Source organism: Aquarana catesbeiana, linkage group LG01 (genome assembly GCF_042186555.1).
Source record: "Aquarana catesbeiana isolate 2022-GZ linkage group LG01, ASM4218655v1, whole genome shotgun sequence".
NCBI classification, from domain to species: Eukaryota; Metazoa; Chordata; class Amphibia; order Anura; family Ranidae; genus Aquarana; species Aquarana catesbeiana.
In genome coordinates this window covers 416479174-416491609 of record NC_133324.1, presented here as the reverse complement: position 1 = coordinate 416491609, position 12436 = coordinate 416479174, and positions in this window count along the sequence as shown.

Sequence of the window (12436 nt, the reverse complement as noted above, 5' to 3'; positions counted from 1 at the left end):
GATGAGGGTGGGGGATGTAGTCTCGGGGTTGGCAGGGAAATCGGTGGTGGAGGTGATTTGTCAGGCAAATGGCTGGTGTTAGTACTTAAAATCAATCATCCTGACACCATGCTTGATATGGTGTCAGGATGATCAAATTCCATTATTTCAGTTACCACATTGTAATATATAGTGAAATAGTTCAACTCACCATCATGCAGAATCAGTGGGACCTGAGCTTGTCACTTGCCACCAGATGCAGCTTGTCACTTGCCACCCATAGCCTGCCACCAGATGTAGAGTATCACTTTCCACAGTTGCCTGCCGCTAGATGCAGCATGTCACTTGCCACCAGCAGCCTGCCACCAGATACAGTGTGCCACTTGCAACCAGATACAGTGTGCCACTTGCTACCCACAGCCTGCCAAAAGGTACAATGTGCCAATTGCCACCAGCAGCCTGCCACCAGATACAGTGTGCCACTTGCCAACAGTAGCCTTTCACCAGATACAGTGTGCCACTTGCTACCGACAGCCTGTCACCAGATACAGTGTGCCACTTGCCACCAGCAGCCTGCCACTAGATACAGTGTGCCACTTGCCACCAGATACATTGTGCCACTTGCCACCAGATACAGTGTGCCACTTGCCACCAGCAGCCTGCCACCAGATACAGTGTGTCACTTGCCACCAGCAGCCTGCCACCAGATACATTGTGCCACTTGCCACCAGATACAGTGTGCCACTTGCCACCAGCTCCCTGCCACCAGATACAGTGTGCCACTTGCCACCAGCAGCCTTCCATCAGATACAGTGTGCCACTTGCCAACCACAGCCTACCACCAGATACAGTGTGTCACTTACCACCAGCAGCCTTCCACCAGATAGTGTGCCACTTGCCACCAGCAGCCTGCCATCAGATACAGTGTGCCACTTGCCACCAGCAGCCTACCACCAGATACATTGTGCCACTTGCCAACCACAGCCTACCACCAGATACAGTGTGCCACTTGCCACCGGCAGCCTGCCACCAGATACAGTGTGCCACTTGCCACCGGCAGCCTGCCACCAGATACAGTGTGCCACTTGCCACCAGCAGCCTGCCACCAGATACAGTGTGCCACTTGCCAACCACAGCCTACCACCAGATACAGTGTGTCACTTACCACCAGCAGCCTTCCACCAGATAGTGTGCCACTTGCCACCAGCAGCTAGCCGCCAGATACAGTGTGCCACTTGTCACCAGCAGCCTGCCACCAGATACAGTGTGCCACTTGCCAACCACAGCCTACCACCAGATACAGTGTGCCACTTGCCACTGGCAGCCTGCCACCAGATACAGTGTGCCACTTGCCACCAGCAGCCTGCCACCAGATACAGTGTGCCACTTGCCAACCACAGCCTACCACCAGATACAGTGTGCCACTTGCCAACCACAGCCTGCCACCAGATACAGTGTGCCACTTGCCACTAGCAGCCTGCCACCAGATACAGTGTGCCACTTGCCACTCGCAGCCTGTCACCAGATACAGTGTGCAACTTGCCACTAGCAGCCTGCCACCAGATACAGTGTGCCACTTGCCACTGACAGCCTGTCACCAGATACAGCGTGTCACTTGCCACTGACAGCCCGTCACCAGATACAGCGTGTCACTTGCCACCAGCAGCCTGCCACCAGATACAGTGTGCCACTTGCCACCAGCAGCCTGCCACCAGATACAGTGTGCTACTTGCCACCAGCAGCCTGCCACCAGATACAGTGTGCCACTTGCCACTAGCAGCCTGCCACCAGATACAGTGTGCCACTTGTCACCTGCAGCCTATCACCAGATACAGTGTGCCACTTGCCACTAGCAGCCTGCCACCAGATACAGTGTGTCACTTGCCACCAGATACAGTGTGCCACTTGCCACTAGCAGCCTGCCACCAGATACAGTGTGCCACATGTCACCTGCAGCCTGTCACCAGATACAGTGTGCCACTTGCCACTAGCAGCCTGTCACCAGATACAGTGTGCCACTTGCCACTAGCAGCCTGCCACCAGATACAGTGTGCCACTTGCCACTGACAGCCTGTCACCAGATACAGCGTGTCACTTGCCACCAGCAGCCTGCCACCAGATACAGTGTGCCACTTGCCACCAGCAGCCTGCCACCAGATACAGTGTGCTACTTGCCACCAGCAGCCTGCCACCAGATACAGTGTGCCACTTGCCACTAGCAGCCTGCCACCAGATACAGTGTGCCACTTGTCACCTGCAGCCTATCACCAGATACAGTGGGCCACTTGCCACTAGCAGCCTGCCACCAGATACAGTGTGCCACTTGCCACTGACAGCCTGTCACCAGATACAGCGTGTCACTTGCCACCAGCAGCCTGCCACCAGGTACAGTGTGCCACTTGCCACCAGCAGCCTGCCACCAGATACAGTGTGCTACTTACCACCAGCAGCCTGCCACCAGATACAGTGTGCCACTTGCCACTAGCAACCTGCCACCAGATACAGTGTGCCACTTGTCACCTGCAGCCTATCACCAGATACAGTGTGCCACTTGCCACTAGCAGCCTGCCACCAGATACAGTGTGTCACTTGCCACCAGATACAGTGTGCCACTTGCCACTAGCAGCCTGCCACCAGATACAGTGTGCCACATGTCACCGGCAGCCTGTCACCAGATACAGTGTGCCACTTGCCACTAGCAGCCTGTCACCAGATACAGTGTGCCACTTGCCACTAGCAGCCTGCCACCAGATACAGTGTGCCACTTGCCACTGACAGCCTGTCACCAGATACAGCGTGTCACTTGCCACCAGCAGCCTGCCACCAGATACAGTGTGCCACTTGCCACCAGCAGCCTGCCACCAGATACAGTGTGCTACTTACCACCAGCAGCCTGCCACTAGATACAGTGTGCCACTTGCCACTAGCAGCCTGCCACCAGATACAGTGTGCCACTTGTCACCTGCAGCCTATCACCAGATACAGTGTGCCACTTGCCACTAGCAGCCTGCCACCAGATACAGTGTGTCACTTGCCACCAGATACAGTGTGCCACTTGCCACTAGCAGCCTGCCACCAGATACAGTGTGCCACATGTCACCGGCAGCCTGTCACCAGATACAGTGTGCCACTTGCCACTAGCAGCCTGTCACCAGATACAGTGTGCCACTTGCCACTAGCAGCCTGCCACCAGATACAGTGTGCCACTTGCCACTGACAGCCTGCCACCATATACAGCGTGTCACTTGCCACCAGCAGCCTGCCACCAGATACAGTGTGCCACTTGCCACCAGCAGCCTGCCACCAGATACAGTGTGCTACTTGCCACCAGCAGCCTGCCACCAGATACAGTGTGCCACTTGCCACTAGCAGCCTGCCACCAGATACAGTGTGCCACTTGTCACCTGCAGCCTATCACCAGATACAGTGGGCCACTTGCCACTAGCAGCCTGCCACCAGATACATTGTGCCACTTGCCACTAGCAGCCTGCCACCAGATACAGTGTGCCACTTGCCACTGACAGCCTGTCACCAGATACAGCGTGTCACTTGCCACCAGCAGCCTGCCACCAGATACAGTGTGCCACTTGCCACCAGCAGCCTGCCACCAGATACAGTGTGCCACTTGCCACTAGCAGCCTGCCACCAGATACAGTGTGCCACTTGTCACCTGCAGCCTATCACCAGATACAGTGTGCCACTTGCCACTAGCAGCCTGCCACCAGATACAGTGTGTCACTTGCCACCAGATACAGTGTGCCACTTGCCACTAGCAGCCTGCCACCAGATACAGTGTGCCACATGTCACCTGCAGCCTGTCACCAGATACAGTGTGCCACTTGCCACTAGCAGCCTGTCACCAGATACAGTGTGCCACTTGCCACTAGCAGCCTGCCACCAGATACAGTGTGCCACTTGCCACTGACAGCCTGTCACCAGATACAGCGTGTCACTTGCCACCAGCAGCCTGCCACCAGATACAGTGTGCCACTTGCCACCAGCAGCCTGCCACCAGATACAGTGTGCTACTTGCCACCAGCAGCCTGCCACCAGATACAGTGTGCCACTTGCCACTAGCAGCCTGCCACCAGATACAGTGTGCCACTTGTCACCTGCAGCCTATCACCAGATACAGTGGGCCACTTGCCACTAGCAGCCTGCCACCAGATACAGTGTGCCACTTGCCACTGACAGCCTGTCACCAGATACAGCGTGTCACTTGCCACCAGCAGCCTGCCACCAGGTACAGTGTGCCACTTGCCACCAGCAGCCTGCCACCAGATACAGTGTGCTACTTACCACCAGCAGCCTGCCACCAGTTACAGTGTGCCACTTGCCACTAGCAACCTGCCACCAGATACAGTGTGCCACTTGTCACCTGCAGCCTATCACCAGATACAGTGTGCCACTTGCCACTAGCAGCCTGCCACCAGATACAGTGTGTCACTTGCCACCAGATACAGTGTGCCACTTGCCACTAGCAGCCTGCCACCAGATACAGTGTGCCACATGTCACCGGCAGCCTGTCACCAGATACAGTGTGCCACTTGCCACTAGCAGCCTGTCACCAGATACAGTGTGCCACTTGCCACTAGCAGCCTGCCACCAGATACAGTGTGCCACTTGCCACTGACAGCCTGTCACCAGATACAGCGTGTCACTTGCCACCAGCAGCCTGCCACCAGATACAGTGTGCCACTTGCCACCAGCAGCCTGCCACCAGATACAGTGTGCTACTTACCACCAGCAGCCTGCCACCAGATACAGTGTGCCACTTGCCACTAGCAGCCTGCCACCAGATACAGTGTGCCACTTGTCACCTGCAGCCTATCACCAGATACAGTGTGCCACTTGCCACTAGCAGCCTGCCACCAGATACAGTGTGTCACTTGCCACCAGATACAGTGTGCCACTTGCCACTAGCAGCCTGCCACCAGATACAGTGTGCCACATGTCACCGGCAGCCTGTCACCAGATACAGTGTGCCACTTGCCACTAGCAGCCTGTCACCAGATACAGTGTGCCACTTGCCACTAGCAGCCTGCCACCAGATACAGTGTGCCACTTGCCACTGACAGCCTGCCACCATATACAGCGTGTCACTTGCCACCAGCAGCCTGCCACCAGATACAGTGTGCCACTTGCCACCAGCAGCCTGCCACCAGATACAGTGTGCTACTTGCCACCAGCAGCCTGCCACCAGATACAGTGTGCCACTTGCCACTAGCAGCCTGCCACCAGATACAGTGTGCCACTTGTCACCTGCAGCCTATCACCAGATACAGTGGGCCACTTGCCACTAGCAGCCTGCCACCAGATACAGCGTGCCACTTGCCACTAGCAGCCTGCCACCAGATACAGTGTGCCACTTGCCACTGACAGCCTGTCACCAGATACAGCGTGTCACTTGCCACCAGCAGCCTGCCACCAGATACAGTGTGCCACTTGCCACCAGCAGCCTGCCACCAGATACAGTGTGCTACTTGCCACCAGCAGCCTGCCACCAGATACAGTGTGCCACTTGCCACTAGCAGCCTGCCACCAGATACAGTGTGCCACTTGTCACCTGCAGCCTATCACCAGATACAGTGGGCCACTTGCCACTAGCAGCCTGCCACCAGATACAGTGTGCCACTTGCCACTGACAGCCTGTCACCAGATACAGTGTGCCACTTGCCACCAGCAGCCTGCCACCAGATACAGTGTGCTACTTGCCACCAGCAGCCTGCCACCAGATACAGTGTGCCACTTGCCACTAGCAGCCTGCCACCAGATACAGTGTGCCACTTGTCACCTGCAGCCTATCACCAGATACAGTGTGCCACTTGCCACTAGCAGCCTGCCACCAGATACAGTGTGTCACTTGCCACCAGCAGCCTGCCACCAGATACAGCGTGCCACTTGCCACTAGCAGCCTGTCACCAGATACAGTGTGCCACTTGCCACTAGCAGCCTGTCACCAGATACAGTGTGCCACTTGCCACTAGCAGCCTGCCACCAGATACAGCGTGCCACTTGCCACTAGCAGCCTGTCACCAGATACAGTGTGCCACTTGCCACTAGCAGCCTGTCACCAGATACAGTGTGCCACTTGCCACTAGCAGCCTGCCACCAGATACAGTGTGCCACTTGCCACTAGCAGCCTGCCACCAGATACAGTGTGCCACTTGTCACCTGCAGCCTATCACCAGATACAGTGGGCCACTTGCCACTAGCAGCCTGCCACCAGATACAGTGTGCCACTTGCCACTGACAGCCTGTCACCAGATACAGCGTGTCACTTGCCACCAGCAGCCTGCCACCAGATACAGTGTGCCACTTGCCACCAGCAGCCTGCCACCAGATACAGTGTGCCACTTGCCACTAGCAGCCTGCCACCAGATACATTGTGCCACTTGCCACCAGCAGCCTGCCACCAGATACAATGTGCCACTTGCCACTAGCAGCCTGCCACCAGATACAGTGTGCCACTTGTCACTGACAGCCTGTCACCAGATACAGTGTGCCACTTGCCACTAGCAGCCTGCCACCAGATACAGTGTGCCACTTGCCACCAGCAGCCTGCCACTTCCTCCAGGACTCTTCCAGGATGGGTAGAAGGGACAGGGCCAGCATAGTCAAACAAATCCCTGGAGCCCCCACCCCTCCTGATCTGGGATGGTATGGCTGTGTGTAAAATGAATGCCAGGAGTATTGATCAGACCAAGTTCTATAGAGGGGGGTGTGTACAGCCTTTGGGCTCACACTGGTGTGCTGCAGTTTGGGCGCACTGCTTGTGTATCTGCAGTTTTAGCTTGCAGTCCTATTGATTTTGGTGCGCTTTCAGAAAAAACATGCAACCTAATAGAAATCAATAGGACTGTGGGTAAAACGCAGGAAAACTGCGGATACACCAGCAATGGGCCAAAACACAGCAAATGAGTGTGAACCCACCTAAAAGCACAAAGAGCTAAATCTACATATTGACTGCAGTTATAAGAGCCATTGCTGAAGATAAAGGTAAAAGAGGGGGAGAGAAGGGAGATAAGAGTCCAGTCACTGAGCTCACACTTGGATGGGAAGCTTATCACTCACATATCTGTTCACCTTCTATCTGCCGGCTGCTCTGTTCACAATTTCCCAGCCCACACGGCTCCTTCACTGCACACAGAGAGAGAGGGGAGGGGGAAGGCAGAGCCATTTGTGTAGGGGGGAACTGTGCACTGTGACGCTGTACTAAACACAGTGAGCCAACTCAGATGCAGCCAGACACCCCTACATTTACACACAGCTTCTCCTGTCCCATAGACGTTTATGGGCAGGAGAAAGTCGGGCTTATATTGCTATCTGTGAGGGCCGATTTTAAGGCAGGGGCCTGGAGCTGCAGCTCCATCAGCCCCTATGTTAATCCGGCCCTGCTTCTAAGTATATACTAAGGTAGGTCAACAGGCTTCAGGCTACTGCTGCACCGCCAACCAGGAACAATGGATTCACATCTCAGTATAACTCAGAAAAGGAAAAAGACAATGGATAACATCATAGCATAACTCTATTTAAAGCCAAAAGGTAAAAAATATATGTGCACTCACAAAGAGGGTGTCCAGTCCTGGCACCTAGATTCAAAAATGGCCACCGCTGCTTCGTAGCTCCCTGGTGCATTCCACTAGATGGATGTGACATGGTATCGGAGGTCTCCGCCCCTATGCACATCATCAGGAGGCGTGGCCTCCCACGCCATCTCCGCCAGTTATATACACTATAGTTGTCTGCAATTGGACCATGCTTACTAGCATGGATTCCACCAAAAATATTCAAATTGTGTTTAAGCATCCTTATATCGGTGAACAGGGACGCCCTAGAAACCTGCTTTGAGCCGCTTCTCACGGAAGTGTGAACCCAGCCTTATAAAGCCAAAAAAATAAAATTTTCCATTCAAGCTTTGCACTTTATTTTATAAACAACAGCTTTGGGAGCCTGTCTGTATGATAAGACCACAATTTTGTGCACTGTTAACAAGATTAGAGATTTTTTGGATAAATTCCGGTGTCTCTTTCGCAGACTATGGATAGAAGTAACATGTGCGGAAAAATTGGTCTTTGGGTGTCAGTAGTGCCTCCACACCGTAACCCTTTAGAGGTACTCTTGATAAAAGAAAGAATTGGCCTTGCTGTCAAAAATGTAAATGATATGCACCTGTCAAACAGGATTGGTCCTTGGGTGTTAACCACTTATGGACCGTCGCGTGCCGATATACGTCCTAATTTTGAAGAGGAATATCGTTGTTATGGCAGCAGGTAGCTGCCATAACCTTGGTATCCTCTTCTTCTGTGCGCTTTCCGATAAGAGTAGTCTCTGCGGCAGACTCACCGCAAGACCACTTTTATCGGTGGCGGGAGAAGCCCCCTACCGCCACACTTCGGTGCCCTCTGCCACTTACTGGAGCCATCGGCAGCGTCGGAGGCGATCGGATGTTACCCCTTGCTGGGTATGGCCCCCACTCATCTCAATAACATTGCAGGGCGGAAACAACGTCAAAACGTCACTTCCACCCATAGCTCTTAAAGGGCCATTTTTTTAAATAATTTTTTTAAATGACAAATTTTTTATTTTTTTATTTTTATTGCATTTTAGTGTAAATATGAGATCTGAGGTCTTTTTGACCCCATATCTCATATTTAAGAGGTCCTGTCATGCTTTTATTCTATTACAAGGGATGTTTTTAAAAAACAGTGTAAAAATAAAAAATAAAAGGTAAAATAAATAAAAATGTTTTAAACATGCCCTGTCCCGCCGAGCTCATGTGCAGAAGCGAATGCATATGTGAGTAGCTCCCGCAAATGAAAACGGTGTTCAAACCACACATGTGAGGCATTGCTTCGATCGGTAGAGCAAGAGCAATAATTCTAGCCCTAGACCTCTTCTGTAACTCAAAGCATGAAACCTGTAAATTTTTTTAAACGTCGCCTATGGAGATTTTTAAGGGGCATGTGTGCTATGGTGTGCACGCAGCCCTGTACCTTCGGTGGCAACATATCACGGAGACACCGCTCGCCACCGAGGGGGGTAAAGCATGCAACCTGTAAATTTTTTTAAACGTTGCCTATGGAGATTTTTAAGGGTAAAAGTTTGTCGCCATTCCACAAGCGGGCACAATTTTGAAGCGCGACATGTTGGGTATCAATTTACTTGGTGTAACATTATCTTTCACAAGATAAAAAAAATTGGGCTAACTTTTCTGTTGTCTTATTTTATAATTCACAAAAGTGTATTTTTTTTAAATAAGTGTGCTTGTAAGACCGTTGCGCAAATACGGTGTGACAGAAAGTATTGCAACGACCACCATTTTATTCTCTAGGGTGTTAGAAAAAAAATGTATAATGTTTGGGGTTCTAAGTAATTTTCTAGCAAAAAAACTGTTTTTAACTTGTAAACAACAAATCTCAAAAAGAGGCTCAGTCCTTAACCGCTTGCCACCCGCCGACCATCATATGATGGCCAGGCGGCACGGCTCTTCTTCTGGGCAGGCGTCATATGACTTCCGTTCATTTAAACAGGGCATGTGTGCTATGGTGTGCACGCAGCCCTGTACCTTCGGTGGCAACATATCACAGAGACACCGCTCGCCACCGAGGGGGGTTAACAGCCATAGGGCATGGCTGTTTACCACGTGATCGGTCGTGATGAAGTCACGGCTGATCACAGATAGTACCGCCCCACTTTGCACGGCACATGCACGTGATCGCGAGCGTGCTGCACGTGCACAACGGTGGTGGTGTGTTCCCGGGAACACTGCTTGACACCGACGCTGGTAAACAGTCATTGGCCGGCGGCTGTTTAGCACGTGATCGGCTGTGATCCTTTCAAAGCCAATCACTAAATGTAAACATAGAGCAGTAACAAGATGTTACCAGGTTCTCCTCCTCACACACTGATCGTGTGTGAGAAGGAGCTTGCGGTAACATCTTGTTACCGCTTACAATGTACACCAACACACACTGATTGCCCCCCAATAAAGATGACCTGTCACTACCCATCAAAGTACCTGTCACAGTTCATCTGAGTACCTGTCACACACAATTCATCTGAGTACCTGTCACAGTTCATCCGAGTATCCGAGTACCTGTCATAGTCTATCTAAGTACCCGAGTACCTGTCACAGTTCATCTGAGTACCCGAGTACATGTCACAGTTCATCTGAGTACCTGTCACTCACAGTCCATCTGAGTACCTGTCACAGTTCATCTGAGTACCCAAGTACCTGTCACAGTCCATCTGAGTACCCGAGTACCTGTCACAGTCCATCTGAGTGCCTGAGTACCTATCACAGTTCATCTGAGTATCAGAGTACCTGAGTACCTGTCCTAGTCCATATGAGTACCTGTCACAGTCCATATGAGTACCAGAGTACCTGAGTACCTGTCACAGTCCATCTGAGTACCAGAGTACCTGTCATAGTCCATCTGAGTACCCGAATACCTGTTACAGTTCATCTGAGTACCCAAGTACCTGAGTACCTGTCACAGTCCATCTGAGTACCTGAGTACCTGTCACAGTCCATCTGAGTACCTGAGTACCTGTCACAGTCCATCTGAGTACCTGTCACAGTTCATATCAGTACTGAGTACCTGTCACCGCCCTTAAGAGTACCTGAATACCAGTCACCTTCCCATCAGAGTCCCAGAGTACCTATCTGTAGCCCATCAGAGTACCCTAGTACCTGTCACCAGGCCATCAGAGTACCCGAGTACCTGTCACCAGCCCATCAGAGTACCCGAGTACCTGTCTGCAGCTCATCAAGTTACCCGAGTACCTATTTGCAGCCCATCAGAGTACCCAAGTACCTATATATACCTACATTTTGTGGGTAATTCCACTGTCCTGGTGCTCAAGGACCTTCAAAAGTATGATGGGTAGGAATTAAATGAGATGTGTAATTTATGCTCCTAGAACGCCTGAAGGTACTACTTCAATATTGGGCCTCTGTATGTGGCCAGGCTGTGTAAAAGTCTCACACATGCGGAAAGAGTAGCAGAATGTATTTAGGTGTGTAATTTTTGCTATATACATGCTATGTGTTAGAAATATCTTATAAATTGACAACTTTGTGTAAAAAAATGCGTTTTCATTTTTTTGCACATTTTCCAAAAACTTCTGGAAAAAAATGAGCCGTTCAAAAGACTCTTAATGCCTCATAGATTATACGTTGGGGTGTTTTCTTTCCAAAATGGGGTCATTTTGTGGGCAATTCCACTGTCCTGGTTTTCCAGGGGCTTCAAAAATGTAATAGGTGGTTGAGAAATGAGATGTGTCATTTATGCTCGTAGAACACCTGAAGGTGCTACTTCAATGTTGGGCCTTTGTATCTGGCCAGGCTGTGTAAAAGTCATACACGTGGTATCGCCATACTCGGGAAGAGTATCAGAATGTATTTTGGGGTGTAATTTGTTGTATGCATATGCTCTTTGTGAGAAATAACCTGATAATATGACAATTTTGTAAATAAATAAATAAAATCTTAATTTTGCAAAGAATTGTGGGAAAAAATGACAACTTAAAAAAACTCACCATGCTACTTACTTAATACCTTGGAATGTCTACTTTCTAAAAAGGGGTAATTTTGGGGGTATTTGTACTTTCCTGACTTGTTAGTGTCTCAAGAAATAAGATACACCTGATGTACTGAAGGCCTGATCAGATGTGATCAATTTTCAGTGATTGGCACAGACTCTATAACTTTCACAAAGACCAAATAATATACACTCATTTGGGTTATTTTTACCAAAGCTATATAGCAGTATAAATGTTGGCAAAAAATTATGAAGAAAAATTACTAATTTGCTAAATTTTATCATAGAAACAAAGAAAAGGGCATTTTTTTTTCACAAAATTATGGTCTTTTTTTATTTATAGCACAAAAAATAAAAAACCCACTAGTGATTAAATACCACCAAAAGAAAGCTCTATTTATGTGAAAATTTCATATAGGTACAGTGTTGCATGACTGAGTAATTGTCATTCAAAGTGTGAGAGTGCTGAAAGCTGAAAATTGGTCTGGGCAGGAAGGGGGAGTAAGTGCCTTGTATTGAGGTGGTTAAGTGGTTAATTGTGCCCATGAAACCTACACTAAAAAATGTCTTCCAGATGAAATCAACACCCACAAAGCTAGGCAGCCTAGACAGTGTCTCCAGGATTCAAGATCCAGAAAGCACTTAATTAGCGATATCGGCATCAGAGACTTGATAGCTGCTGCTAATCCAGGACTGATTAATTTTGATAAATGTCAGCCGGTCCATGGAGTCTGTGGACAGACGCACTCTCTTATCTGTCACAAAACCTCCGGCAGCACTGAATGACCATTCAGAAAGCATGCTGGATACAGGGCAGCCCAGCAGCTCAGTTTCTGGCCAGTGGTCTATTCTCATGACCCAGTAACCCAGTGGATCATCAACTTGAAAACTCTCTATGTCTGTTTTCACCC